Source organism: Camelus ferus, chromosome 20, assembly GCF_009834535.1.
Source record: "Camelus ferus isolate YT-003-E chromosome 20, BCGSAC_Cfer_1.0, whole genome shotgun sequence".
In the NCBI taxonomy this organism is placed as follows: Eukaryota; Metazoa; Chordata; class Mammalia; order Artiodactyla; family Camelidae; genus Camelus; species Camelus ferus.
Genome location: NC_045715.1, coordinates 27876666 through 27904533, shown reverse-complemented (window position 1 = coordinate 27904533; position 27868 = coordinate 27876666). Strand labels below are relative to the sequence as shown.

Here is a 27868-nt window from a genome sequence, read left to right as displayed (position 1 = left end):
GCGTGAGGACAATCTGAAACGTGTCCTCTACTGCCGCCCACCTCCCCAGTGCCAGGATGGGAGCCAGAGCCCCACGTGCCCCAGGTCCGTGCTCTGCCCTTGGGGTAGTGGCCTGGGGTCAGAGGCCAGTCAGATACGCATGGCCTGGTGGCTCCGGCCTGGCTCCCAGGTGGCCTGTCACCGTCCCCACAGCCGGCATCCCCGCGGGGGGCCGCCCTCCCCAGCACGGCTGCTCTCTAACCACCGCGTGTCATCCTCCTTGTTACTATTCTCATCCTCATTACAGGAACTGTCCTCACGCTCAAACACAACAACCACGCAGCCCCCGTGGGGAGACGGCATTTTCCTGGAGCTGCCGGAGAGAACAGTCAGAGCCGCTCGGGGAGGAAGAGTTGATGCCTCCTGGAGTTTCTTGCTGGTGGGGGGGGTGGGGTACAGCCCCTTCTGGATGTCAACTTTTTCTCTCCTCTCTGTCCTCCTGCCTCCTATTAGCATCCTCACCCATGAGCACGCAGCTCATTGTTTACTGCAGGCTCGTCCCTGCTGCCAGCTCAGCCCCCAGGACCTCGGAGCCCCGCCCTGCCCTTTGCCTCCTTTGCCTTTGCAGCCGGGCACCTGCAGCAGTGCTAGGTACACAGTAGGTGTTCTATAGATGCAGGGAAAGAGAGGAACAAAAATAAAGGCAGGGTTTGGTTGGGGAGAAGCAGGGCCTGTTGCCTTAGACCCCTGGGTGGGGCAACAGGCACAGGGAGGATGACAAGCAAGGAGGGAGCTTCCCCTTTGCTGCCTCCAAGGATCCGTGCTCTTCCAGAATCATAGTCCTTGAAGTTCTATTGTCACAGTGGTTCCTTTGTGCTGAACATGACTGCCTCCTTCTAGGGTTCTCATTTACAAGGCAAATGTCCTCCCCGTGAAAATTAATGTGTTTTGTGACCCAAGTGTGATGTCGAATGACCTTGGGTAAGTCTTGGAACTTTCCTGGGCCTCGGTGTCCTGATCTGTAAAATGGGGCCACTTCTCACTCCTACCTCAGAATTGTTGTGACAATTAAATGAGTGACTCTTTAGAAAGCACTTAGCATGGCAGCTGGCACGCAGGGACTGCTGGCCAGCCTAGGCGTGGCCAAAGAGACTGGAGCAAGAGAGATTTAGAACTTCAGGCAGCTGGGTGGGCTCAGGCCCCCAGGAACAGCACTGGGAAGACAAGGAACAGGACCTGTGTTTCAGGTCCTGATTTGGGAGAGGGGCGCTTTGGTGTGGGGAGAAGAAGGGAAGTGAGGAACAGGGGACGAGCAGGTTGACTTCCAGCCGCCAGCCATGAGCACAAGGGAGACAGCTAGAGAATAGAGCCCTCAGAAAGTTTCCAGCACATTCCTGCTAAAATTATCCTCTTCTTGCATACGAAACTCTATATTTAAACCAGCGGCCTGTCAGAGCCGCTGTGCCGCTGGTGCATGCCAGCGGGTTTGGGGCCCAGCGCCGATGCAGGGGAGCGGGCGGCAGCCCAGGCAGGGACAAGGCACCCAGTGCGGGGGGTGAGGCCACCGCCCGCCCACGGCTGCTTGTGCAGAGTCACACAGAGGTGCATAAGTGTGCAGTGCACGCCTGTTACTCCCGAGCAGTGTGCCGGGCCTCCGGCCTCTTGTCCTGGCCTCAGGGGGCAGACTTCAGCAGGACAGACAGACAGATACAGTCACAGATACAGGCATATGCAGAAGGGATGGGGGCAGACAAGTAGAAAGAAAGCAGTGAGCGAGAAGAGGAGGAGGAAGGAGCCAGTGAGCCACGGTGGGAGGTGCAGAGCTCCAGAGACAGCTTGACATCTGGGCGGCACATCCTAGTCCAGGGGGTGATGAGAGGGGGGTCTCAGCCTCCTGTGACCACCAAGCCCCCCACTCGGAGGATAAGGGGACCCCAGCCGCTCCTTTTTTCCCGCAGCCGCCCAGCTTTCTCCAGGGAGAGCGCTGGCTGATAAGAAGCCGGTTTTACCTGAGGCCTGGAACATTAACTTTGACACTGAAAAGGGGATATTTTATTACCCAGGAATATTTCTGCATCTCTTCAGAGATCTTCTCGCTCAACCCCCACCCCCAGCAGCAAGCCTCTTCACACAATTAAAACCAACTCTCCAGTTAACCCTACTGATCCGGTCTGCACCAGGCCCCACAGAGGCGGTTTTACATGAGGGTAAGTATCTCCTTTATCCTGTGAGGCTGACCCCTCACCCCTTGTGTGTGGGTGTATGTGTGTGCATGTGCGTGTACGTGCACATGCCCAGGGCAGGTGTGGTGACCCCTGAGGCCCTCCCACCAGGCCCTTCCTGCAGCCCCCGTCTCCTCCGATTACAGAGCTTCCAGGGGACCCTGAGAACAATCTGTCCACTGAGTCTCTGAGAAGGGCTGTGACTAGCCCAGGGTCCAGCAGGGACTGATCTGAGCCTGACCCCTGGTTCCATATTTTTTCCATATATCCTCTGCCTTCTGCTGAGCTAAGTCCCTGTCATTCTTTGTGTGTGTCTGACTCAGACGTATGTCACCTCCTCTGTGAGATCCAGCTCTGGTTTTCCAGGTAGGGTGGTCCAATGGTCCAGTTTTCCTGAGACTGTCCTGGTTTTAGCAGAGAATGTTCCTCATCCAAGCCAGGATGGTTGGTCACCCGTTTTCCAGGTCAAAAATGACTCCTCCTCTTTCTGGGCTCCCAGAATATTCAAGGATAATAGCTCACATTTATTGACCCACTCAACCATTGTCCTAAGCACTCCACGTGGATTCACCCATTTTACCTTCATAATAGCCCTCTGAGATAGATACTAGTATTCCTATTTCACAGATGGAAAAAGCAAGGCACAGAGAGGTAAAAAGGCAAGTCCAGCTGAGGAGGGCAGAGCCAGGATTTAAACACGCACACCTTGGCCCCAGAGTCAGGGCTCTTGGCCACGAGGCTATCCAGCCCTCTCTCGGAGGGCTCCCCTTGTGGCTGGTGTATAAGGCCTCCTTGCTCAGCCAAACTCTGGGCAGAGGAAAGCCCAAGTCTCCTCGACCCCAGGGTCCTGCACAGCGCCAAGCACATCAAACGCCCTAAGGGAATTTAGCTGACTGAGTCCACGCATGCCTGGCCTGCCGTCCCTCCACTGGGGCTAATTCTTTTTCTTTGTCCCACGCCCTGAGCTTCTGGCCTTCCGAGCCATCTTCCCTGCTCCTCTTTGGTGTCTTTCTGGCTCCCGAGCCCTCTATTCCAGAGTTTTGAAAGAAACTACTTTCCCATGAGCCAGCAAAGGCCAGAAGAACTCCATGCACACGTTCTGAGAGGTTCCAGACTCAGTCTTTGGCCTGAGGCCACTACAGACCCACCTCTGCACGGCTGCAGGATGGGAGCACCCAGACTCCAGAAGCTGGGCCCTGTCGGGGGCCTCTGGCTTCAGGGGCCTCTGCTCCAGCACCCGGCTCCCGAGCGCTATAATCCCCTCCGAGGGGTACGGGTGCTGCGACTCTTGCGGTTTACTCTGTTTCCAGAAACCCTTAGTGAAATTACAGCTTTAATTAAATACAGCTGGCTGTACGTTATACTCCATATAATTATCGTGTTATTATTATTATCACTTAGACAAAAGTTCAAACAAAGTTTATTGTAAATACTGTTTGACAGAAACAACTAAAGGAGCTGAGGGCTATCGGCCACCTGAATGACAGAAGGGTGGTCGCTGCTACTCTGGAGGCAAAGGAGAGAAGGTGCCTCTTGGGGGATGCAGGTGTGCACGAGGGCAAAGAGGAAGGGAGAGCCCTGGGCCGGGGTCAGGCCAAGGAGCCATGTGGCCCGGGCAAGTCCCTGTCCTGTCTCTAGGCCTCCGTTCCCTCCTCTGGCATGGAGAAGTTTCACTTAACCTACAACTGTTCACTGAGACCTTCTATGTGTCAGGCACTGTTCTAGGCCCTGGAGCACGGTGGATAACCAGGCAAACAAAACCCTACCCTCATGGAGCTTACATTCCAGTGGGAGGGAGGGAGACAGTACATGAATGCATAAATAAATGTGTGCTCTAACAGCAGGCAACAAGGAGTAACCTGAGGAAAAATAAAGCAGGGAAGTGGAGAGAAAGGGTTAGGAAGGATTAGAGGGCTGCTATTTCAAGAAGATCCTCCCGTAAGGGGTGACCTTTGATCAGGGACCTGCATAAAGTGAGGGAGTGAGCTGTGAGAAAATAAGGGGGAACACTCCCAGCAGAGGGAACAGCACTAGCAAAGGCCCTGAGGCAGGAGCCAAGTTGGTGTGTTCAAGGAATGACCAGGAGGCCAGTCCTTGGAGCAGAGGAAAGGAAGAAAAAGTGATGTGAGGGGGAGGGTACATAGCTCAGTGGTGGAGCAAATGCTTAGCATGCACGAGGTCCTGGGTTCAATCCCCAGTAGCTCCATTAAAAAAAAAAAAGTAATGGGAGATGAGGTCAGAGGGAGAGGAGGGCACAGAGCATGTAAGGCTAGCAGGCCTTAGAGGGGAATTCAGATTTTATTCAAATGTGACACAAAGCCATGGTGGGGTGAAGGGAAGGCAAGTGACAACATGATTTGATTAGGATTTGATTCAAATGAGGATCACACAGGTTCCTTCCAACTAAGACTCAACCTGACTCCAAGGTCCATTCTTGTGAAACAAACCACCCCAAAACTTAGTTGCTTAGAATGAAGATTTCTTTTTATCTGTCAAAGTTCTGTGGGCTAACTGGGTTCAGCTGAGTGGCTCTTGCTTGGGGTCTCTGTGGGGTTTAATCAGGTGGAGGCAGAGACTGGGGTCATCTGAATCCTGGGTTGGGGGGGATGTCCAGGCTGTCTTCTTCACTCATGTGTCTGTCATCTCAGCTGGGTGTTTGGCCAAGCATGTCTTTTTTTCAGAGGGGTGGGGAGGTAATTAGGTATGTATGTATGTATGCATGTATGTATGGGTGTATTTTAACTTCGGCACTGGGGATTGAACCCAGGACCTCACGCATGGTAAGCATGCACTCTACCACTGAGCACCCTTCCCCTGAAGCACCTCTTTTTTTCGTTCCTTGTGGCTGCTCCACAAGCTTCCTCCCAGCATGGGGGGCGAAGAGGGTTTGACTTCTTACACAGTGGTTGAAAGTGAACCTGTCAGGAGGCCCAGGTACAAAAGCTTTTTCTGACCTAGCTTTGAAGTTGCTTTTGCCACATTCTATGGTTACCCTGGGCTGCCCCAGATTTAATACAAGAGGATGAAAGTGGAGAAGCACCGTTAATTGAGACGCCATCTTTAGAGACGAAAGGTACCATAGTTTCCCACTAGAAAAGCCACAGAAATTATAATAGCTACTGTTCATTGAGTGCTTTCTATGAACCAGGCACTGTTCTGGTATTCAGGTTTTACCTCATTTTATCTCTATATCAACCCTAAGAGGTTGGTACTATTGTTAACCTCATGTTACAGATGGGGAAACTGAGGCACAGAAAGGTTAAGCATCTTACCCAAGGTCACATAGCTAGTGAGTAGGGAGCTGGGATTGAACCCAGGCTGTCTGGCTCCAGAGTCTTTGCTTCCCCAGACTCAAGCTCCCTTGGCAGTCTAGAGAGAGACACTTCAAAACAGCTGGAGACAGAGGGACCATCACCAATCTCCCTGGCTTCCCTCACCCAGGGCATGGCAAGCATCTGACTGCACTGGTTTGCTGAAATGCACAGCACAAAAGGACCTTTTCCATGTGTGGAAGGAGAGGGCTCTCTGAGCCTGCTTCCTGAATACCTCTGTGGCTCTGGCAACTGGTACATAACATCAGACCCACAGCATTCTTGAACCAGAAGGAATCTTCAATAGTTAGCCTAAATTGTATGGTATAGACATGGGAACTCAGGCCCAGAGAGAAGCAGGGACTTGCTTGAGATCATCGCAGTTACTCTGCAACCCATCGGTGATATTCGTAGCCCAGATTTCACCCCATGACCATACTCAGGGCCCTTCCTGGGGGCTGGGCAGGGTGGAAAGTACACATATGCGGCAGCACTGGAGTAGAAGCCCAGTATCTCTCTGCTCCAAACATGGCCGTGTTGTGTGCATGGCCTTGTGTGTGACTAGTGTCAGAGAGCCAAGCTGGAGGGGGCCGAGGGCTCTGATAGAGCGGATGGCACGACGTACCAGAAATCAGGGGAACCTAGCCTTGTGACCTAGAGCACCTCCATTCAATCCCTCTGAGTCCCAGGGTGAACTGTCTCCCAGCCCCAGCCACAAGGGGTGCTGTGGTGCCCAGTGATTCTCATTCAGGCCTGGGGTCTCTGCAGATGGGCTGGTAGGAGCAGGCGGTAAAATGGGTTATGGGTCTGGCATTTCAGAATCCTCAGGCTTCTAAGGATGGGGGCAGACTGTTCCTGGCAGCCAGGCCTCTGCCATGGGCCTGCTGTTTGTCCTCCTTACCGGGAGACGCCCAGCCCATCACCTGGCTTGGAGCGCGGAGCAGGTTGCTAACTTCTGCTGACACTGGCAGGGGCAGCCGCTCCCAGCCTGATACCTCATGGCAGCCACACTTGCACAAATCTTTAATTGTTTAGTTTAAAGAATTGTGTTTTGACCGCGAGGGGATTTTGGCTGGAGCTCAAGAAGTGATAATGATATTTCGCTGCCAAGACGTCTCCTTGGCGCTCTGTGTGTTAATGTGCACTTCCAAGACGCTCCAATTAACTGCATCAGCTCTCGGGGAGAGAAAGGGAGAGGGAGAGGAGGCAGGCAGGAGAGAGAAGGGAAGGAGAAGGCTGGCAATGGAGAAGGCAGACAGCCCCCCACCATCTTTTTATTAGCAAACAAATGGGGGTGGGTGGGTGACAAAGTTCTTGAAGACAAGTTTCAAGTGAAGTGGTGTCTCATGCTTTGGAGGAGTGATACTGGATAAGACCAGGAGGGCCCCGAAGTCAGATGCCCCAGCCCAAGTAGAGGCTCCCCTGGCCTGGAGTTCCCAGGGGTGGGCCTGCTTCAGGGGCCCCCACCTCGGTCTCCTGCCTTCACATTTCCTTCGTGCTGGCCCCTGTCTACATGTCTTCCGTCTCCCCATTACTCAGAGAGAGAAGACAGAGATGATACAGACCTTGACTTTGATCCTAATGTGGACCCCAGCCTCCAACTATTCTAGCCTCCTCCCTCCTGCTACCCCCAGCCTCACTTGCCCTTCCGACCACCGTTTCTGCTGTTCCTTACACTGAACATGCTGGGTGCGCTTACACCGCAGAGATTGTGCATTTGCTGTTCTCTCTGCTTAGAATGCTCTTCACCAAGGTACCTGCTTGGCTTGCTTTCCTACCTCCTTGAGGCTTTGACACAAATGTCACCTTCTCAGTGAGGCCATTTAAAAACCTGCATAACGTGCCCATCACTCCCTGTCCCCCTTCCCAGCTTTGTCTCTATCGCTTTCACCACCACCTAACACACAATTTCTATACTTATTATCTACCTTCCCTACTGGCATGTAACCTCTGAGAGGGCAGAGTTTTGGGTTTTGCTACATATTCCCAGCAAGTAGAACAGTACCTGGCACATGGGAGTTGTTCAATTAATATTCATGGGTTGATAATGGCATGAATGGACTCTGTGTTTACTACTATGCCTTGTCCCGATACGGTTCCGTATTCGGAATCCTAACTCCAACTCTATGTCCATCCCTCCATCCGGCTAGGCCAGCCAATACACTAACCCTCCCCCCAGAAATATTTCTTGACCCTCAAACTCTCACTCTTACTCTCTGACCCCTAATTCAACTGCAGCCCTAGCCTTGCCCTTCACCTCTGCTCTTACCCTTGCCCTCACCAATCAAATCTGGACCCTTCCCCCATCCAGTCTGCTCCTTCTTAATTAAATGTCCTCAGCCCTTCCTGGAGGCCTCTGGCTCCCCTGTGCTTTGAGACCCAGTCCACCGTGGGCCTTGAAGTAGGACCTCCCACTGGAAACCCCAACTGGGCCACACCTCTCCAGGTGGCCCCCTTGCATGCTCATGTGTTAGAAGGGCCATGGAGAAGGATGCTGGGCAGGCAGCAATGCCTTCCGGGCTGCCTCTGGTCTGGAAGAGCTGTGGGAGGTTCCTCCTGGGTTTCTTCACTTTCACAGGGTGAGAAGAGGAGGAGGCGGACTCCTTGGTCTCTCCATCTCTGTTCCCAACTCAAGCACCCAAATGACTTTTCCACGTGCTGAGGTGTGAGCTCACATCAGCCTCCCCCATCCCCTCTCACACACATACACTCTGCTCACGCTCAGAAGCATCCAGAATTACAAACACAGGCTAAAGCTGCATTGTATGTGAAAGCAAAGGCTAGCTCTAAAGCAACATCTGCCCTCCCCTCCCTTCCTGCCCCACCCAGCCAAAGTGGAGGGAAGGGGTCAGCTGGCCAGAGATGGGGGCCTAGAGGCTGCCCATCCAGAAGAACGGGTGAGGGCTGAGGGCTGGTCAGAATCCTCCACCCCCCTCCCCTCCCTCTTGCCACCCCCCTTCCCTCCCTCTTCCCCTCGCCCCTCCTCCTTTCACTGCCTTCCCCCGTCTTCCCTCTTCCCGTCCCCATCAGGCCTCCGAGGGAGGGTCAGCTCTGCCGGCTCAAGTTACCAGAAGTTGAAGACAGGAAGATTTAGCGAGGGAGCCGGGACCAGCACAGTGTGCTGTTTGTCCGCCTTTGAAACCAGAGGCTGAGCGGCGGGGGTGGGGAGCGGGCGGGAGGCCGCGGACACTCGGGTGAATTATCGCTCCGCTCGGGTTCTGACTTCCAAGGCTCCGGCCGCCCTCCCCGGCCCCAGCTCCTGTTTCTCCAGGTGCTGGGGTGTTTTCCTACGTGTTAATTTGCCCCAGTTGACGCGCCCATTCTTGGCCCCGGCCCCCCAAGGGGAGACCAGCTTGCCCTGGGGTGGGTCAGGGAGCACTGAGGGGCGGAGAGAGCCGGGAGGTGCGGCCGAGTCTTGCCCTGGGCTGAGAGGGACCAGAGACAGGGTGGGAGGTGCGTATTTGGGGAGGGTGGATGTCAGCTCATAGCCGCTCCAATGCCCTCTCCACACTCGACACCCCCTCCCCACAGCCCCAGGGAAGTCCCTATGGGGCCTGCGCACTCACAGCGACCCCTACTGGCCCCTCAGCCCTCTCCAGCCACCTCCTCCAGGAAGCTCTCAAGGGCTTCCCCTCAAAAGAGCTCCTGTAGAGAATGTCTGTGAGGTACTTTTGGCTTCCCAGACATCCTGCCACTCTGTCTTCACTAAGATATCATGAGGTCAGTCTAGGTCCTACGTTTATACTTTAAGAGATGACATTTTAGAGACAGGGAAATGGAGGCTCTGAGAGGCTAAGTGACTAGCCCAAGGCCACACAGCTACTGAGAAACACGGTCAGGATTTGAACGGAGCTTTTTCTGAGACTAGTGTCCATAACATTCCCCCTCATTCATGTGAGAGGAGGGTGTCTGAAAAAGGAAGGAGAGAGGCGCACAGAGGGGGTTGGGGTGGGATGATAAACCCACCCTGGGGTGGGGGAGAGGCCTAGCAGCAGGAGAAACTCTCAGGGATGTCAGGGACCAGCCAGACCTCATCCTTTGATCCCTGGTGTTCCTCTACCAGGCTGGGCTGGGATCAGGGTCTGAAGCTAGGGCAAGAGTCTGCTGACCCTCAGGGTGGCCTGTGTGGGGGGTGCTCACACTTCCTACTATCCTGACCCTACAGGCCTGGGGCCCAGGCAGGGGGCGAGAATTCCTATCAGGCTTGGGAGCAGGAGGCTGGGGATTAGAGAGGAGCTGTTTCTGCTGCAAAAAGCTGGCAGTACAAAGGGTCTCCTGGTGACAGGGCCCCTCCCCACTTCCCTTCCCAGGCTGAGCTGAATTGGGGGGGGGGCACTTCTCCTGACTGTTGTCCCTCTTGGGCCCTGCTCTCCTTTCTCAGAGCCCCTCCTCATCTGACAGGCAGTGGAGTCCAGGCCTCCCCCAGCCCAGGCTTCTCCCCCCTGATGTCTGCTACACTCTCCTGCCCCTCTCCTTCCTGGCTGCAGAGCCCCTCTCCCCTTGCCTTCTCTCCCAAAGATGAACAGAACCACCTCCATCCCACCAGCCCCTCCTCTTCTCTTCTTGGCTCCATCGAACCCTTTGCCTATCAGGTGGGCTGTGGGGGGACTATGGGCAGGTAGGTCAAGGAGTGGGGAATGGTCCCCTCCCTGCCCTTCCCAAGGAGAAGTCAAGGAGGCAGAGGCATTCAGAATTGCGGTACTCAGACCTCCTCATCCTCTTTGGCCATCTTTCCCTTTCCCCCTCCTTTCACATGCCCCTCTGATGCCAGAACTCTGTTCCTACTGCTCCTTACCAAGATCAAATGCCATATCCCCCACACCATCACCTTGACCTTACCCTCCCAGAATTTCTAACTCTTAGAGTCCTGATTTCTTACTTCCTACTCCTGGTGGAACCCCAGGGCTGAAGGGCAAGATGAGTGTCAGTGGGGGAGGTGAGCATGGTACAGAGAGGGAGGACTTAAAAACCTTCTCACGGCCTCACCACTAACCTGGGATAGCTGAAGTAAATTGGACTGCCCCGGAATTGAATCCAGCTTTACCACTCACTAGCATGGTCTCGGGCAAATGATTTAGCCTCTTTGGCTGGTGTCTTTTCATTTGGAAAAGAGCAAATCTTTTCTTAATTTGCACTTTGGAGTTGGTTGTGAGGACTAGCTGTGCCTGGCACATAGTAAGTGCTTTAGAAATGATGCTGTATTCCAGTCTTTCTGGTGAGTGAGTGTCTGTGGTGGGGAGGGGGGCCTGGGGGGAGGATGTGCCTAGGGAGTGCAGAAGGGGGAGAGAGGCTGGTTGGCCAGATGCCAGGCAGCCTAGAGCAGGCTCAAAGAAACCCCTAGTGCAAGTCTGGCAAGAGTAAAGGATGGATCAGGATGGCCACTAAACAGTAACTACAGCATCTTTACTGAGTCCCTGTGGTTGCCTTGGCCATTTACGCATGATGGAGGAGAAAGATGGATTCATTTATGGCGTTAGTGCAGAATTTTTGAACACCTTTTACGTGCCAAGGCTGATGCTGGACCAACCATGCTGAAGAGATGGCCACATTTCCTACCCTTATGGTGCTTACACTTTAGTGGAGTGACACAGACAAAAAGGATGTCAATGGACACATAAAACATGCAAAAGAATTGCAAGAAAATTAACCGGGGGCTAAGATGGGTGGTCAACCAAAGGCGTGGCACAGAGGCTGAACCTGCAGGATGAGAAGGGCCTAAGGAAGAGCACAGCAGGCAGAAGGACAAACGGTGCAGGGAAGAGAGCAGGGAAAGAAGGGAGGGAGGAAGAGTTACGGGGGAAGAGGAGAGGGAAAGACCATGCTATGTACATAGGATGCTGTTGGCCATGGTGAGGTGTTGAGATTTCCTTGTAAGGGGTCATTGGAAAGAGAAGGGGGACACCATCTGATTAATGCTCCAAGGTTGTCCCTGCTGCTCTGAGAGGAAGGATTGGGCTAGGATAAGAGTGGGAGCAGGGGGACAATGAGGCTTAGCAGAGGTCAAGCTGGACAGGAGATGGACTGGCCTCGGGTGGTAGCAGTGAAAGTGATGACAAAGGATGGATTTGACCCAGTAGGACTGGTGGATGGATAGGAGAGGAGGGGGCAGAGCGAGAAGGGAGAAATTAAAGAGGACAGCTGAGCTTTGGGCTGACTGTTTTGGCGGATGTGTGCACCATTTCCTGAGAGGGAAAGCTTGAGGGAGGAGGTGCGGGGAGGAACACCAGAACTCTGTTTTGGTTTTATTACATCTCAGATGTCCGTGAGAATGGGAGGTGAACAGTTGGGGAAATGCATTGCGAGGGAAAGTTAGGGCTGGAGATAAAATTTCAGAGCCTTCAGCAACAGAGAGTCTCTACATCCACGGTCCTGGGGAGACCACCTGGAAAAGTGCACATAGAAGAGAAGATGAGTCCAGCTTAGGTGAAGAGGAAGCCCACCATTTAAAGAGAGGCCAGCAGCTCCAAGTGGGGAGTGGCCCAGCCTGTGAAGTGGGATGGGAGATTCAGGAGAGGAGAAGGTTTCAAAGGGGAAGGTACCCTCATCATGTCAAGTGCTGCTGAGAAGTGGAGGAGTTAAGGACAGAAACAATACTGTGGGTCTTGGCTACATGACAGTGGTTTTGGCAGAGTTTTCAGCGAGAACAGGAGCGGTGCTGTGGGTACAAGTGTGACAGCAGGCAGGAAAGTTCACTGTAGCTGCAGCTGTTGGGAAGACCTCCTGGGGGGGAGGATCCCTGAAAGAAGAAAGCAGAGGGTGGGAGGTTGAGTCGTGTTTCTTCCCCTTCCTTAAACTTTGCTACATGCACCCTCTCCTCCTGCTTTCTCCACATCTCCAAATCCTGCATCAATAACCATTTCAGTGTGGCAGAAACTGTTCATAGTTGACCCCAATATCCATTCTATCCTCTTCCTTAGTAATAGAACCACCAACTCTTTTATTGAATATATTCCCACTCAGAATAAGGACTGTATTTCCCAGTCTCTTCTGCAGCTCAGCATGGCCATGAGACAGGGTTCTGGCTCTAATATGTCAATGAAAATGTGTGGGGCTTTCAGGAAATCTGAAATGGAAGAATAATCCTTCTTTGAGGTTCCTTTTTGCTGCCCACTGGAATGAAGGTGTGATGGCTGGAATTTGAGCAGCCCTCTTGAATCATGAGGTAGAAACTATATACTGAGGAAGACAGAGCAATAGAATAGAAGGAGCCTAGATCTCTAATGACTCTGTGAACACATCCACCTAACTCTGAGCTTCCTATATATGGGATTTCTGTATGTGTGACAGAAATAAACTTTAATCTTTCACAGGCAACTCTTATCTTGGATTTTCTGACACTTGCAAAAAAAAACTAATCCTAACTGATACACTAGCAAAGCAGGGATTGCCTGGGAGAAGAGGGAACAGGTGATTACAGTACCCTCTCACTTGAACTTTGGGAAATGTATGGCCTGGACAGTAGAGAGTGGGGTTGAGACCTCTGACCTAAGCTCCTCAGACACTGGTTCTCGGGAGGGCTTAGGAGGGGTTTGGGAGCCTGCCCTGGAGATTGATGACCAAAAGGTTTGCTCAGCCAGGACTCTAAGGAGGGCACCCAATATGCTGATAATCCTGCTTAATCCTCACCCCCAGCCCAGTCTGCTTTTTACCCTTCTCTGCTCTGCTCTGCTCTGTGCCAGGGAGGCTGAGCCCTCTGGCTCCCTGCTGGCTTCAGCCAGTCGGAGTAGCCAGCAGGGGTTTGAGGAGGAGAAACTCCGCCCCATGTCTCTAGTGTGGCTGCATCTTTCCAAGACTGCAGCTCCTACAGGGCAGCCCCTCTGCCAGGGCTCCAGCCTCCACTGGACTCACATGCACTTTTGCTCCTGGACCCCTCAGGCCTAGGGTAGTAATGGTCTCCCTTGTTGCTAGTCTCCGGTGCCTCAACATCCCTAGTTCCTCCCCTTAACTCTGGAAAGATCCCTTTCTTTAAGTCTCTGCATTTGAAGCAGCAGAGGGGTGGGGTGGGTAGTGAATCTGGTTTCCTGTTGGGACCCTACCTGATACAGCACCATCTGCCCAGCCACAAAGAAACCCCAGGGCAGGGGCAGGCCCAAGAAACAAGAGAGAGATGATCTGGCCATCTGGCAGAAACACACAGGACAAACTAGGGGCAGAAAGGTAGAAACAGAGAGAGATTTAAAAGGTAGACAGTGGTAGATAGAGATGGAGCAGCCAGAAACAGATGAAGAGAAAGACGGCCTGGAGGAAGGGACAGAAGGACAGATGAGGCTATCTGAGGCAGGGAAGGACAGAAAGACACCAAAGAAAGGACTGATATTGAGAGGGAAAAACGACAAAGGATGAGACAGATGCTCAAGCAGACAGAGATCGGAAATGGGGCAGAGAGAGAAAGGGGAATACAAGCCAGAGGTTTAGTGACATTAGGGTCCCTGGGGGCAGCAACATAGAAAGGAGAAGACAAATCCCTCAGTACACTTACTTAATTCAAAGATCCCAGTCCTAAACCAAAGCTCTGCCTGCACTACCCGCCCTGCCTCATCCTTGCCTCTGGACCCTTCCTGTCTCGCCACACAGTCCGGAGTATGGTGTGGTTGGGTCTCCTTGTGACCCTCTGCTGAGGGCAGAGCCTTCTTCAGTCCAACCAGGTGTATCAGCAGGGTCCCACTCTGGGGCCTCAGGAGCACTGAATGCAGGGAATCAACTGGGATGCAAAAGCCAGATGTTGAGTGGGAAGTTGTCAGCCCTGGGCCTGGAAAGGAAGAGGAGGTGGTGGTTCCCTAAGTCGGTGAGTGCCACAGACTGGGTTTTCAGTGGGGGAACTCGGCCACTGCCAAAACCGTTCAGCAGGGAGGACACTGGGGGAACAAACACCCCCACTTCTTTCTTTCCTCCTCTGACCTTCTGCTAGTGCCTCCACTGGCTGAACCCAAAGAAAGCAGGAAGACAGACAGCTGAGTGATGCAGCCCAGAAGGGTCAGCCTCTGGGCACAGAGAAAGGGGAAGGTTGAGGGTGGATGCGGAGGGGCAAATGGGGACACTGAGCACAACTAGATCCCCTCTGCCTAGGGTGGGGACAGAAGGGGCCAGCTCTCTGTGTTGGAAGCTACATGGTCTGTATTTCTCTTAACCTAAGTTTTCTCATCTGTAAACCCAGGGTAAGGATAATGTCCACTTCTTAGGACTGTATGAGGGGCAGTAAGCCGTGACTGCATCTGTGAAAATGCCTGGCTCGGCGACCGCCACACTGTAGCACATGGCATGGTGGGTGGGGGCAGCTTTTCCCTCTCTGAGGCCGGGCACTCCCACAGAGGGAGTTCTGGTGACCACTCGAAGGAGAGACCCCATTCACAGGCTGGCAGTGAACAGAGGTTCAAGACACAGAGCAGAAGCAGAAACCAGGGCAAGCTAGAGCAATCAAGAACAGCTTCTAGAGGGGGTGATTGGGACTGAGTTTTGTTTTATTATTTTTAAACTTTTACTCCAGATATTTCAAACATACATTAAAGTAGACAGAATAGTATAAAGAGACCCCCTGGATCCCATCGCTCAACCTCAGCAACAAGCAATTCATGGGCAATCTTGTCCCATCTCTCCCTTTATTACTTTGAGGCAAATCACAGACACATCATTTCAGCCATATAGATTTCATATGTATCTAAAAAAGGTATGGACTCTCTAAAAAATAACTTTAGTACCAATGTCACATAAAACATTAAAATTATGCCATTAACCCCAGTAGCAACAAATATACCTAGCACCCAGATCCAGGTTTCCAGTCCCTTCTCCAATAAAAGGAACAAGGCTTCTCAGAGAAAAAAAAAAAACTGACTCTAGGACTGGGGCAAGAAAGATACAAGATGAACTTGGAGTGTCTAATGGTGCCAGAAAGCATGGGAGTGCTTAGAACAAAACAAAAGCAAAACCAAAAATCCCACACTGATAGAGTATGTCAAAGGGACCCAGGAGCCAAGGGAAATAGCTTTCAATGGCCAAAGTTGGAACAAATTGAGCAACAAAATAAATATAGTAGCATTGGATTATTACCCAAAGTATAAAATAAATATCCCTGAGTCCATGCTGATAGAAATAATTGAATAAATAAACAAATGGAGAAGGAGTTACACTTTTTCAATTCCTTATCACATCAGAGTGACTTTTTTCTTTTTATGTCCATCTTTCTTTCTAACCAGCATTTTCTTACAGATTAGGACTTGTGGTTATCTTTGATCATGCCTGTCCCTGAGAAGGATCTCCAGATCCACTTGTCAAATGGACAAAAGGTCACGGAACCCACTCAACTCCAACCTACCCTCTCTGGTAGGGGAAGAGGTACCCTTGTCTCAGTCCTTCAAGGTCCAAACAAAATGAGCTCAAAGGTGCCAGCCACACCTCCAAATTCCATTGTGGCTTCACCAAGCCTGGCCTGGGCAGACTCTCTGAAGTTTACTGTATGCCAATCTCTCCCAGATCTTGTGTCACAGATGGCTTCACAGATGGCCCTCAACTCATTTGGGGAGCTCTTAATTTCCCTGAAAGATGAGGCAGTCACTCCACTTCTTAATTCTTGTGGTGGACTCTGGGAAGCAGGGTATTAGGACTTAGGTCAGTCAGAGGCACAGGGAAGGAAGGGGAATCCTTCATACACCTGTAGGCCCAAAACCCATGTCCACGCTTCCCAGAGCTGGGAGGAGGATGGACTCTCACCTGAACATAACACACTTCCACGCTTGAGCAGGAAGCAAGGCTGAAGGTAGGAAATTCAGAGGGCTGAGATGAGCTCTCAGGGGAGGGGAGCCCTCTGGGCATTCTGGGTTCTAGCTTTCTCTTATATACCCCCATGCTAGAGTCTTCTGCTGCAGGAGCCCCCAGAATCCACCAGACACTGTTTTCCCATTTTCTCTTTCAGGGCTCCCCCTCTCCCCAGTTTTCCCAAAGATGCCCCCAACACAATGGACTTCTCAAGGACTGCCACCAAAATCTCTCCCCACCCCAAGAAGCTGTCCTCCCACCTGAGGTTCCTTCCTCCTTCTCCCTTTGATATCAGCCAACTTGATGGTATTTCAGCTCAGAGATTGAAGAGAAATTTACACACTAACTCTGAATTCAATTAGATTGCAAGTAGGACCTATATTTGTACAGTAATGTAGCTGGAATCCTAGGGTTGGATTGATTTCTGAGCAAACAAGCAAAGAGCATTCAGGAATTTCTTTGGCACCACGATTGGAAAGGGGACCTCCAGCCTATGCTGAGACATTTGTAGTGACAGGAGGCTCAGTGCCTCACAAGGCTGCCCATTCTGCTGCAAAATAACCCTGAACCACCAGAAATATTTTCCTTGTTTTGAACCACAACTGAGACTCCTGTTTTTGGTGTGTGTGTGTGTGTGTGAGAGAGAGAGAGAGAGAGAGAGAGTGTGTGTTTGGATGTGCATGGAGGAAGCACTACTAAGCACAACCAGTTTTCTTGGGGAAAGAAGTTATGTTGTTGTTATGCAGAGTTTCATAACCTGATTTCCTTTACCTGCCTGAGTTGCTGGTTTCAATGTGGCATCACATAAGTTTATCTATGCAGATATTCCTCGGTCCTGGGGCTGAGGGGCCTAGGGTCTGAAAAAGGGGAGGTGATGAGATGAGGAAGGTTGAGAATAGGAGGGAGGAGGAACGTCTGAGGAAAGGAGGTAGCCTGCACAAAGGCAAGTGTGGGCAGGAGGAGGAGGCTGGGCTGGTATGATAACTTGGGGTTGGCAAAAGAAAGAAGGAAATCCAGAGGTCTTCCATTCACAAAAATCTTCAGAAAAAGGGCTGTCCTCACTGGCAACCTTGGGCAAGAGAGCTAATCTCTCAGAGCCTCAGTGTTTTCATCTGGAAAGTGGGTATAATATTAATACCCATATCCTAGACTTGTGGAAATTAGACGAGACAAATTGAGCAATAGTGCCTGGCATATACTAAGTGTCAATACAATATGGAATATATTATATATAATACAATATTATATTACAAATAATACACTATTTACTCTTTTTTGAGCCCCAATTCTCCTTCCAGCTTCAGAATCTGGGCTCCCTTTCAGCATCTGTTTAAGAAATCCGTTCTTCCCACGTGTGTGGTTCTGCTCCCTGCTGCAGACAGCAGCCATCACTGGGTGGGGCAGGCAGAGGCTTCCCTGTTGATTACTCAGGGTTTCCAGGGCCCTTGCAGAGCCTCCCTGCTCCTCCTCCTCCTCTCCAGGCGGCTCCCAGATCCTGAGGGACAGGCAGTGTGTATGTTTGGAGAGGGAGGGAGTCTTCCCCCAGTTATTATACCCAAAGTCAGCATCCCAGAGCTAGGCCCTTGGGCTCTCTGTGCTCGCTGCATTGGGCATCAGCACTAAGCGCCTCCTCTTCCGAGCCCTATGGGGGTCCTGATGGCTGGGCAGTCAGGCAATCTATGTGCTAGCCTGGGCTCTTACACAAACTTGCTGGGTGACTTTGGGTAAGTCCTTCCCCTCGCTGAGCCTGAGTTTGCTCCTGTGATTAAAAAAGGAGAAAAGAATGCCGATTCCATGATTTGATGATGTAAGTTTTTCAGATGGGAAAAGGGAAGGGAAAGTAAAGGAAACCAGGGCTTTTACCCAGGAGAGTCCAGTGACTGGTTTTCAAGGCAAAGCGTTTGGGAGGTGGGATTATCTGAATAACTCCCCAATCACCCAGGTCACTGCAGGAATGGAGACCTAGTTTGACCAACTCCCAGACTCACAGAACACATCCCTCTGCTTTTCTTCTCTGGTTCCAGCCGGGCCTCTTCCAGGGGCTTTAACCCTGTTTACAGAAATGGGAATTTGCATGATGAAAATAACCCCAGCCGGACTGCGATTTTACTGAGCTTGGCACAGGGCTCGGAAAAAGCGGCTGCATAGCCAATTACTGGAATTTTTAAACACAAATAATATTTTATGGGATCAGTGGGCTGGCGCGGGGCCGCCGCACCCGGCGAGGCTCCTCCGCCCACAAACAAGCTCCGATTGTGCCGCGGGCGAGCGCGCCAGTCGCAGGGTGGGAGGTGGGGTGGGGGTACCCGGGTGGGCCGGGGTCCCGGCGCAGGCAGGTGCAGCGTGGGGCTCTGCCGCCCGGGCGCCGGCGGGCGGGGAACGTCGGCGAGGCCCTGGCCGTGTTGGGAGGGAGCGCCGGGCGCCCGGCTCACCTGCAGCGCCGCGCCTGGAAGCGTTTAGCACGAAAGGGCGCGCCCAGCGCGATGCTCCCCCGCCCGGCGGCCGCCCGCTGGGCCTGGCCCGGGCCCCGCGCCCTTGGCATGGCCGTGGCCGCCTCGCCGCCTCCGGAAGGCCGGCTTCCCGGAACGGCCCGAGGGCGGCGGGGAATCCGCGCCGAGGCCCTGGAGCCACCCCTCGCCTTCCCAATCCAGCCCAAGCCGCGCTGGCGCGCTGGAGGCCGACGCCGGAGCCGCGGGCTGCACCCAGGAGGCCAATGTCGGTCCAGGACACAGCCCAGGGGACTGAGATCTCCCCGTTGTCCCTCCAGAAGTCCCCATTCCCTTGCACCCCGAGCCCGCCGGGCCTGGCCGAGGACCCCGGGACACTAGCCATCCGGGCAGCCGCGCATTCCCCTGCCCGGGGCTTGTCCTCCGCGGTCCGCCCGTCTTCCCCAGCGGAGCGCCCAGTCCCAGCACGTACAGGGTTAAACAGGAGCAGGTGTGTCGCCAGATGCCGCTCACCACCCCTCTCCCCCGCAGCCCTGTCGGCCTCCTCCTCCTCCGCCCACCCGCTCAGAACCAAACAGTCCCAAATAAAAGTGCTATTGTTGCCTTTCCCCACCCCCGTCGTTGCCCCGCCACCTGGAGCGGAGCCCGGTCCCCTCTTCACCTGCCCCGGGGCCGGCCGGGGGGAGGGGAAGTGGGGCCTCCGAGCGGGGACTTCCGCTCCTCCCTGGCCCTCAGCATCCCCTCCCCCAGTGCCCCCGGCACTGACCCCTGGGCCAGCGGTGGGGGCCCTGCCGTGGAGAGTAGAGGGCTCCTTTCTGGTCTGAGAACTGGGTTCTGGCCTCCCCTCGCTCCTCTCTCTAGCCCCTCAACCTCACTGGTTAGACCAGCCGCAGGGTGTGCAAAACTGGAGAACAGTAGGCCCCTTCGAGGCCACCAGGGCAGTGCCAGCCTCTCTTGGCAATTGGCAGCTGGTATTTTTAAACATTTGTGTGTCAAGTCAGGGACAGCGGGGTAAGAGTGATGATTCCCTTTTCACAGACCAAGAAACAGAGGTAGGTAGAGGTGAAGTGTCTAGCCCCAAGTCAGGAGGCTGGGTAATGTCAGGGCTTTGCTCAGAACTGTCTGTGGGCTCCCCTGGCACTGCCAGGCCTCGGGCACTCATTTGATGGACAAAAAAATGGGGGACCCCAGAGACCGGCAGCCTGCCACCACCTTGGACTCACTGTAGGACCTTGGACTCGTTACCCTTCCTCAGGTTTCCTCATTCTTAAATCGATGAGGGTGGACTAGCGTGATTCCTGAATTCTCTTGAATCCAAGGGGCTGGCTGACCCCCGGAAGTCTGGGGGCTGTGGTGGGACCCCACGAGTGATCGAGGCAGCCATGGTCTGTTCAGAGGGAAGAAAATGTTTCCCCTCTCGCTCCCCGTCTCCGCCAGCCTCCCCCGCCCTGCCTCCATCCCTCCTGCCGGCCCCAGGGAGGCTGAACTACGAGGTTAAATAAATATCTGACGGTGACTCAAGGAAACTAGTCAAGACTGTTGCCGGGAGAAGAAACCCAGACCTCTGTGAAGATCCGCCCCCGAGCCCGAGCAGCCCCCCGCTCCGCCCCTGATGCCTTCAGAGCCCTGGCCCCCTCGGGCCTCGCCCAAGTGCCCCAGGATAGACAACCTCCTCTCCCCGACCTGCTCCAGCTTTGTGAGTTGGCACCACTGGGGCTGGGGGCGTGTGCGCAGGGTTACCGTATTTCCTCTCCTTGCGCCCTCGGTTTTGAGCGCAGGTATTTAACTTCTCCAGCTCACGGGAGAGTCCTCTCCATTCTGTGAAAAGTTGGGAGGCTGGATGGAGATTTTGCTTTTGTTCTCTTAATCTCACTCCTGACCTGCCGACCTGCCAATCCTGTTTCCTATTTCCACGTGAACGTCTAGCGGGCACCTCAAACTCATCTTGTCCAGCTTTGCCATTCTGATCCTTCACCCAGACCTGCTCCTTTCAGTCTTCTCCATCTCCAAAAAGGGCAACTTCAGTTGCTCCGGAAGAAAATCTTGGAATTATTCTTAATCCTCTCTCTTTCTGTCATCATTCATCCAAATACCTTAGCGAATCTGGTTTACTTTGCCTTCAGAATATGTCCAGAATCCTCACTACTTCCCCACTTGCCCCATTCTCTAACCCACCATCTTCTCTTGCCTGGAATATCACAACACCTCTTAACTTGTCAGTCTGTGTCCCTTGTACCCCTCAGTCTGTTCTCAGCAGAGCAGCCAGGGTTATCTTTTGAAAACCAAAGTCAGATCATGTCCCTCTTCTGCTCAAAAATCTAATAGCTGCACATCTCGCTCAGAGAAAAGGGTCCTTCCAAGACCCCGGATGATCTGATCACCACTCTGCCCTTTTTGTCCCCTCCTCTCCCCTTCATTATACTCCAGTCACACTGGCCTCTTAACTGTTCTACAGGCAGGACAGCACATTTCTGCCTCAGGGCCTTTGCACTTGCAATTCCCTCTGCCTGGAATAATCTTTTCTCAGATTCCTACAGTGCTTTCTCACTCACTTTGTTGAGGCTCTCCCTACCCCCTCATCAATACACACAGGCTCCTGTCTATCTGTCCTATCTCAGCAGCTTGTATCACCATCTAACATGCTACATATTCACCTGCTAATTTGTTTGTCTATCTCCTCCCACTAGATTGTAGATGCTATGAGGGCAGAGGCTTAAAAAAAAAAAAAAAGCCTCAGCCTGAGAACAGGGCTTCATACATAGTGGACACTCAGTAAATATTTGTTGAATGAATGAGTCAGTGAAGGAATGACCTGGTCACCTTCCTTTCCTGGGCCTTACTTTCCTCACTTGTACAAGTGAGTTGGATCCAATGAAAGTCCCCTCAGCTTTGAGAGTCCCCTGGCTCCTCTTAAACCTTACCTGACCAACATCCAGTCCTAGTCCTTCTGCAACTCTCCTGATGGAGGGGGGGGGTGGCTGGGAGTATAGGCTGGGTTTTGTGGGAGGGGAGATCTGAAGCTAGGCTTGCTTGGAGAAAGCTGGTCAGTAGGAGATGGAAGATGAGCGCCACCCCCCCACCCCCATCGAAGGCCCTGCCCTCTTCCTCTCACTCCCATGGACCACTCTATCCTCTGACCAGAAGGCTTTTGGTCACCTGGAGAAGCTGAGCCTGGGGATGCCAGGTGTATAAAATAACCACCTGAAGTGTGGAGGGCTGGCAGTTTAGAGGGGCTGAAGGTAGGCTGAGGAGAGTTCTGAAGGATCTTCAGAAATATGGAATTGTCACCTTTCCTGATACTTGAGGGGTCAGAAGAGGTAAGAGGGGAAGGGTATGCTCATCAGTCATGCATTTGTTCAGGCCAAATATGCTTAAAATGCCCATGCACAAGGGTCCCCAGGGCATAGGCACTGCCATAGAGGGGAGAAGGGAGCAGTACCCAAGATGAGTCTTTGATGGCTGAGCTGAGCTTTTAATAGGCCCTGGGAGTCCAAGATGAATAAGACTCAGTTCCCTCTCTGGGGAAGCTCAGACTAGTATCTAATAGCTTTTTTTTTTTTTTTTAACAATGATTGGTGTGTTACAATTAGGCAACTGATTTGGGAGCAGACAGAGGGAAGATCTCAACTCTTTCCATGGTGAGAGGTGATGAGGGGATGTCAAAGGAGGCCTCCTGGAGGAGGTGACATACCTGAGCAAGACTTGAAAAATACAGAAAAGAGGATATGGCTTTTGGCGATCCAGAAGGTGAGAGTGAGGGGTAGAAAGTAGAATCAAGGTATCAGAGAACTCTGTGCTGGTGTTGACCAGCACCAGGCAGAGGAGGCTTACCCTAGGGAGGTGGCACCCTATCCAGAGGGCCCATTCATTCATTCATTCATTCAAGAAGCATCCCTGAAGGTCCTCCATATGTCTAGGCTGGGGCAAAGCTCTGGAGGAGGCAGGGGACATGCAGAGTGAGACCTGGGCTAGTGGTCAGGAGACTTGGGCCATAAACAGCTCTGGTCCAGTTTGGCTGTGTGACCCTGGAACCTCTCTGAGCTTTAGTTCTCCCAACTGTAGAGGCAACAGATAATTCCACCTGCACTGCAGGACTCACGGATTATGCTGAGGATCAAATGAGACAATCTCACCATGTGCAGTTCAAAGTGTATGACAGAGGGACAGGAAACAACACAAAGCAAGATCTGAGTCCTTCAGGAGCTTGGAGCATGGTCTTTGTAGCTTAGAGGCCCCTCTCTTGGTCTCCCAACTTTCTATTTCAATTCAGGTCTTGGGGCCCCCTGGGACTGGCTGACTCCCTCCCTAGTTTCACACTTGAGTTGGCTTCCTTCGAGACCCCAGACATCCAAATGAATGCTCCCCCTTGTGGCACTTCATGGAATAACAGATTTCTGAGCAAGAAGAGGTTGGGGCGGAGTTGACCACAATAAGGGAGGAGAAAGAGCCCAGAAGAGGAAGAACTTGAAGATCTGGGAAAGGAACAGGGCAAATTGGCGAAAGAAGTGAATCTTGAAACAGAATGTTAGACTAGAAGGGACTTGGGACCTCCTTCCACACCCCATTTTACAGATGAGGAAACTGAGATTCAGGGAAATGAAAGTTAGAGGCAGGACCATGACTCAGGTGTCCATACACTCATATGCTGGATTCATTCCATTACACCAATGCAATGAAGAGTGAACATTGCAAATTCCCTCTACATCTGGCAGATATCCCCCAGAGGGCCTCTGACTTATGTAGCAGTCTCTCCCAGGGCAAAGATTGCCTAATGCTAAAGACTCTGCTGTTGGAGTGGCTGGTATAAAGTCAGAGTTAATGTATTCTGGATCCAGAGATAAGAAATAGACAATTCACCTGGATTTTTCTCTTTTTACTGCAGTATAGGTGCAGGGATGAGGATGGGAACACAACTAAATCCAAAACTAAATGACCAACTCAACGAGAGGGGTGTGTGTGTGGCAGCTGTAAGAACAGAGTGCTTTATCTAAAAAAATTTAACCTACATCTTCTAATTTAGTTCTTGCTGCTATTATTAGCCCACTTTAGAGATGAGAACAATGAGTCACCAAAGCATCAAAGTGACTTGCCAAGGTCCAGAAGAACATTAGGGAAGGACCAATGTGGTGCATACAGAAGGCACTGATAGATGCCATCTCATGCCTGTGAGATTGCCTTGTTTTATGGAGCTGATTTCAGGAAGAACTCTTCCCAACCTGTGGTCCTCTCCTACCACTGAGATTTCTGCTGCCTTCCTTGGATCCTGGCAGCCTGGAGGGGCCTCTGGCTTTGTGTTTAAGATAAGGGATGAGGTGGTGGGTGGGCAGAAAAAAATGCAGCAGCAGAAGAGGGGCTGCCTGCCTGCATTGAGCTGAGGGGCTTTTAAATACCCTCATTTGAGTCACTGGCTGGTTGAAGGGAGGCCTGGATTTCTGATCATCTCGGGGATTGGAAAGCAAAGGTGGGCTCAAGAGCCACTATAAAAATGTACTAGGAGCCAGGAGAAGGCCGTGTTGCCCTGGCCCATTGCTGCATCAGTAGGGTGCTCAGTGGTTGGAGAAAACCCTGGGACCAGGGGTGGAGCACAGTGTAGAGCAGTGGTTGGGAATGGAGGCTGCCTGGGTTCACATCCCAACTTCCTCACTTACCAAATCTGTGGCCCCAGCTTCACTTCTCTGTGGCCCAGTTTTTCTATCAGTAAAATGGAGAATAATAGTTCCTACCCAAAGACTGTTGGAAGCATTAAATGAATGAACCATGTGGAGTATTTAGGAAAATGTCTGGCATGTAGTAAGTACTCAATAAATGTAATCTATTATTAGATTATTATTATCTGAGTTAGAATATCATCACCTGTGCAGTGAAGGAGGTTGAGTTGGATGGGTGATTTCCAGTTATAATTTTCCACAGCTCTTTTCCCTGAGGGCATGTATTTACGGGGTTGATTCACAGGACCAGAGCATCCCAAGATCCCTGGACCTGTTATTCTGTGCTTTGGGGGTTATCTGCTGAGTCTGGATGGTGTAATGTCCAGGGGAGTACCATGCTGGATGACTGGAGACCATGATCCCAAACCTGGCAGCTTAAGCTTTGGTACCCAGAGGGCATCCTGAGGTGAGTCCCAGGGAACTGAAGTTCCTGGATGTCCTGCATCCAGCCTGTCCCTGAGGGGTGGGCTTGGAGGGAGGAGGAAAGAGAGGCCTTCGTGGGAGAAGGCAGGCAGGGAAAGTTCCTTGCCCATCGTGTTTACTGAACTGCACTGAATTATGACTAAATGCCAAGATCTGGCTTCAGGCAATTGCCTAAATCATTTAGGGGTTGACAGAGGAGGGAGGGAGGGGACATGGGGAGCTTGGGGGAGAATGTTCTTGTAATTCTTCAGTCTGAGGTACATTAAGGAGCCATAAGCCATGTCGAGAGCTTGAATTACATTAGAGAGATTATCCTGTTACAGTTCATAATCCTGGATAATATACCGTCTTGGAGCACACCTGCCCATGATAAATCTCACCCCATAATGGCCTGACCCTGGGGACCCAGGGAGGCTGGGGCAGCTGGCAGGGGCTAGCAGCATGGACACAGCCTTGGCAGAGGCCCCAGTGAGACCTCTTGACTCATCTTTGTGCCCCCCGATTCCTTTCTTGGCCCAGATACAGCTGGGGGCACCAAACTTCTCCATCTCCATTCAAGGCGCTTGGCTCCCTAGCCCCCTTCTCGCCTTAACCGCCACCCCATGAGCCCATGTCTTGCCCTGGTGGGACAGACCCTTGGCATCCCTGTTTCCAGGCTCTCCTCTCCCTGAATGCCTTCTCCCTAATCTCTCCAAACCCAGGCGGATTTCATGGTCCCTGAAGACCCCTCAGAGGACATACACTGACACCCTCTTTAGCTCCTTCCCTTGTGAAGGGGTGTGTCACCTGCCATCTACGTGTTTCTGAGTACCTGTCTCCCCAGCTAGAGTACAAGTACCGTGAAATCAGGAACCGTGACTTCTGCCACGGCACTTAGCACAGAGAGGCGAGGTAACTTGTCCAAGGTCACTCAACTAGTTATTGGCAGAATCAGGGTTCGACCCCCACTGGCCTGGCTCCACAGTCTGTGCTTTTGGCCACTCGGGAACACTGTCTCTCTGACCTGAGAGCTCTGTCCTGTGCCACGCATGGGCCTGGCCCCACTTTCCGTGAGCCATCACATCCTTACTAGATTCTATTTGCCTTCTGCTGGGGACCCTCATGAGCCAAAGGGATGACTCTCTGGTGGTGGATCTTAGGGTGGGATGGCACCTGAGTCTCCTAGATTCACCCCCAGACTTTTAAGTGGCCCACTCCCTGTGTGCCCTCATTAACTCCCCCATTAGTCTGGCAGCCCTATCCCAGACCTACACCTTCTCTTCCCCTGGTCATTGCTTGGCCCCCTGCTCCTGGCAGGCTTGGTGGTATCTGGGTGCCTGCCCTGGCTCTCTCTGTATGACACCTCAAGCTCCATCAGCCTCAGATTCTGCTTTACTCCTCCCACCTTCTTTCCCCAAACACATATTTCATGGGTACCTCTACCTGGGGGCATGTGGAGTGGAGGGTACATTTCTGGGTCTCCTGGGGCTGGCTGTGCTACTGGGGGTTCAGCTAACATAAGTCACTCTGGGTCTTGAAGCCACAGCTATCCTTTATCAAGTGCTCACCAAGTGCCAAGCATCAGGTTCATGCTTTTTGCCTGCATCATCTCATGGACTCCCATGCGATAGGCACTACAGAATTTCTATTTCACAGATGAGAAAGTTGAGGCTTAGAGTGGTTAAAAACTGTCACAGGTCAGCACCTAGTAAAGGGCAGAGCTGGAGTTCAAACCCACGCCTGCAAGTCCCAGAGCACATGCCCTTAACCCTCAATGCCACACTGTCCCCTGACGGTGAGTGTCAGATGCCCTGGGCTGCCTCCCCAGCTCTGTCTCCACGCAGGCTCACCCTTCTCCATCCCTTCTCACCACTGCTAGCATCTCTAGCACCCTCCTCCCTACCTTTCTCTTGCCAAGTTCCAGAACTCCCCTGCATTCCAAGTCACTCAGTGCGCCAAGGATTCATTCCCCCTCTGTGCACCTCCGCATCATTCATCCAGAGACAGAGCCACACCTGTGTGACCATCCACCCGTCCACTCACTCCCGTCATTCATTTGTGGAATCCTGGAATGTCAGGGCTCGAAGGGGCTTTGGAGATTATCTGGTCCAGTGGCTTTTAAACCAGCATGCATTTTTCACAGAAAGGCTTTGGTGGAGGTTCTATAGAGGAATCAGATCAGTGAGGGTTGGGGGTGGTATTGGGAGGATGGGGGTGGTATCCAGGGTCCAGCCTTCTCACCCCACCCCCTGCTCTGTACTCCCAGAGTGCAGTTGGCCCCGGAGCTGTGTCCAGACACCCAGTCCACGAGAACCTGTTGCCTTCAGTCACAAACTAAGGGTTTACCATTACAGCAACTCATTCTCCCCAACCTCTGAGCTGCACAGACCTGGGTCCTAACCTCAAGCTCCCCACCTCTACTTACAGAGCTGCCTGACCTTGGGCAAATAAATCGAGTAAGCTTTATACCCTGCATCTGTTTCCTTTTCTAGAAAATGGGAATAGTAACAGGACCTACATGTTACTGTGTAACAAACCACCCCAAAACTTAGTGGCTTAAAACAGCCCATGTCTTGTCTCTCCTAGTGTAGGGGCCAGCTGGGCTCAGCTTGACGGTTCTTCTGCTGGTCTTTCTCGCAGCTGCAGCTCGGAGCCCCAGCCGCCATCAACTGGAGGACAGTTCCAACTGCTGGGATGGCCAGGCTTCTTGCTCTCCGTGGACTCCCAGGCTCTCGCCTCTCCACCCGAGCTCTCCAGCTGCACAACCAGACTTCTGATACAGCAGCTTAGAGTTCTCCTAAGCACAAAAGTGGAAGATGCCAGGCCTTCTTAAGACCAAGGCCCAGAAGTGGAATGGCCTTATTTCTGCTGCATCCAATTGGTTACATTCAAGGGGAAAAGAAATAAACTCCACTTCTTAGTGGGGGAATGACAAAGAATTCACATTCATCTTTAATCCACCACTGACTGTGTGACCTTGAGCAAGAAAATTACTTAACCTTTCTGATTCCCCATCTGTGTTCTCATCTGTGAAGAATAAATACATGAAA

The 27868-nt window shown here is 52.4% G+C and overlaps 1 long non-coding RNA gene across 2 annotated transcripts; it reads left to right on the top strand.

Moving 5' to 3' along the window:
- Positions 1 to 1517: 1517 nt before the first annotated feature.
- Positions 1518 to 27868, top strand: LOC116658279. Of its 2 annotated transcripts, none has more exons than XR_004313587.1 (3): positions 1518 to 2186; positions 24661 to 24822; positions 27459 to 27868. It is a non-coding gene; the product is annotated as an uncharacterized LOC116658279 (long non-coding RNA). The 2 variants fall into 2 exon arrangements; XR_004313586.1 differs by lacking the exon at positions 1518 to 2186 and adding an exon at positions 20249 to 20404.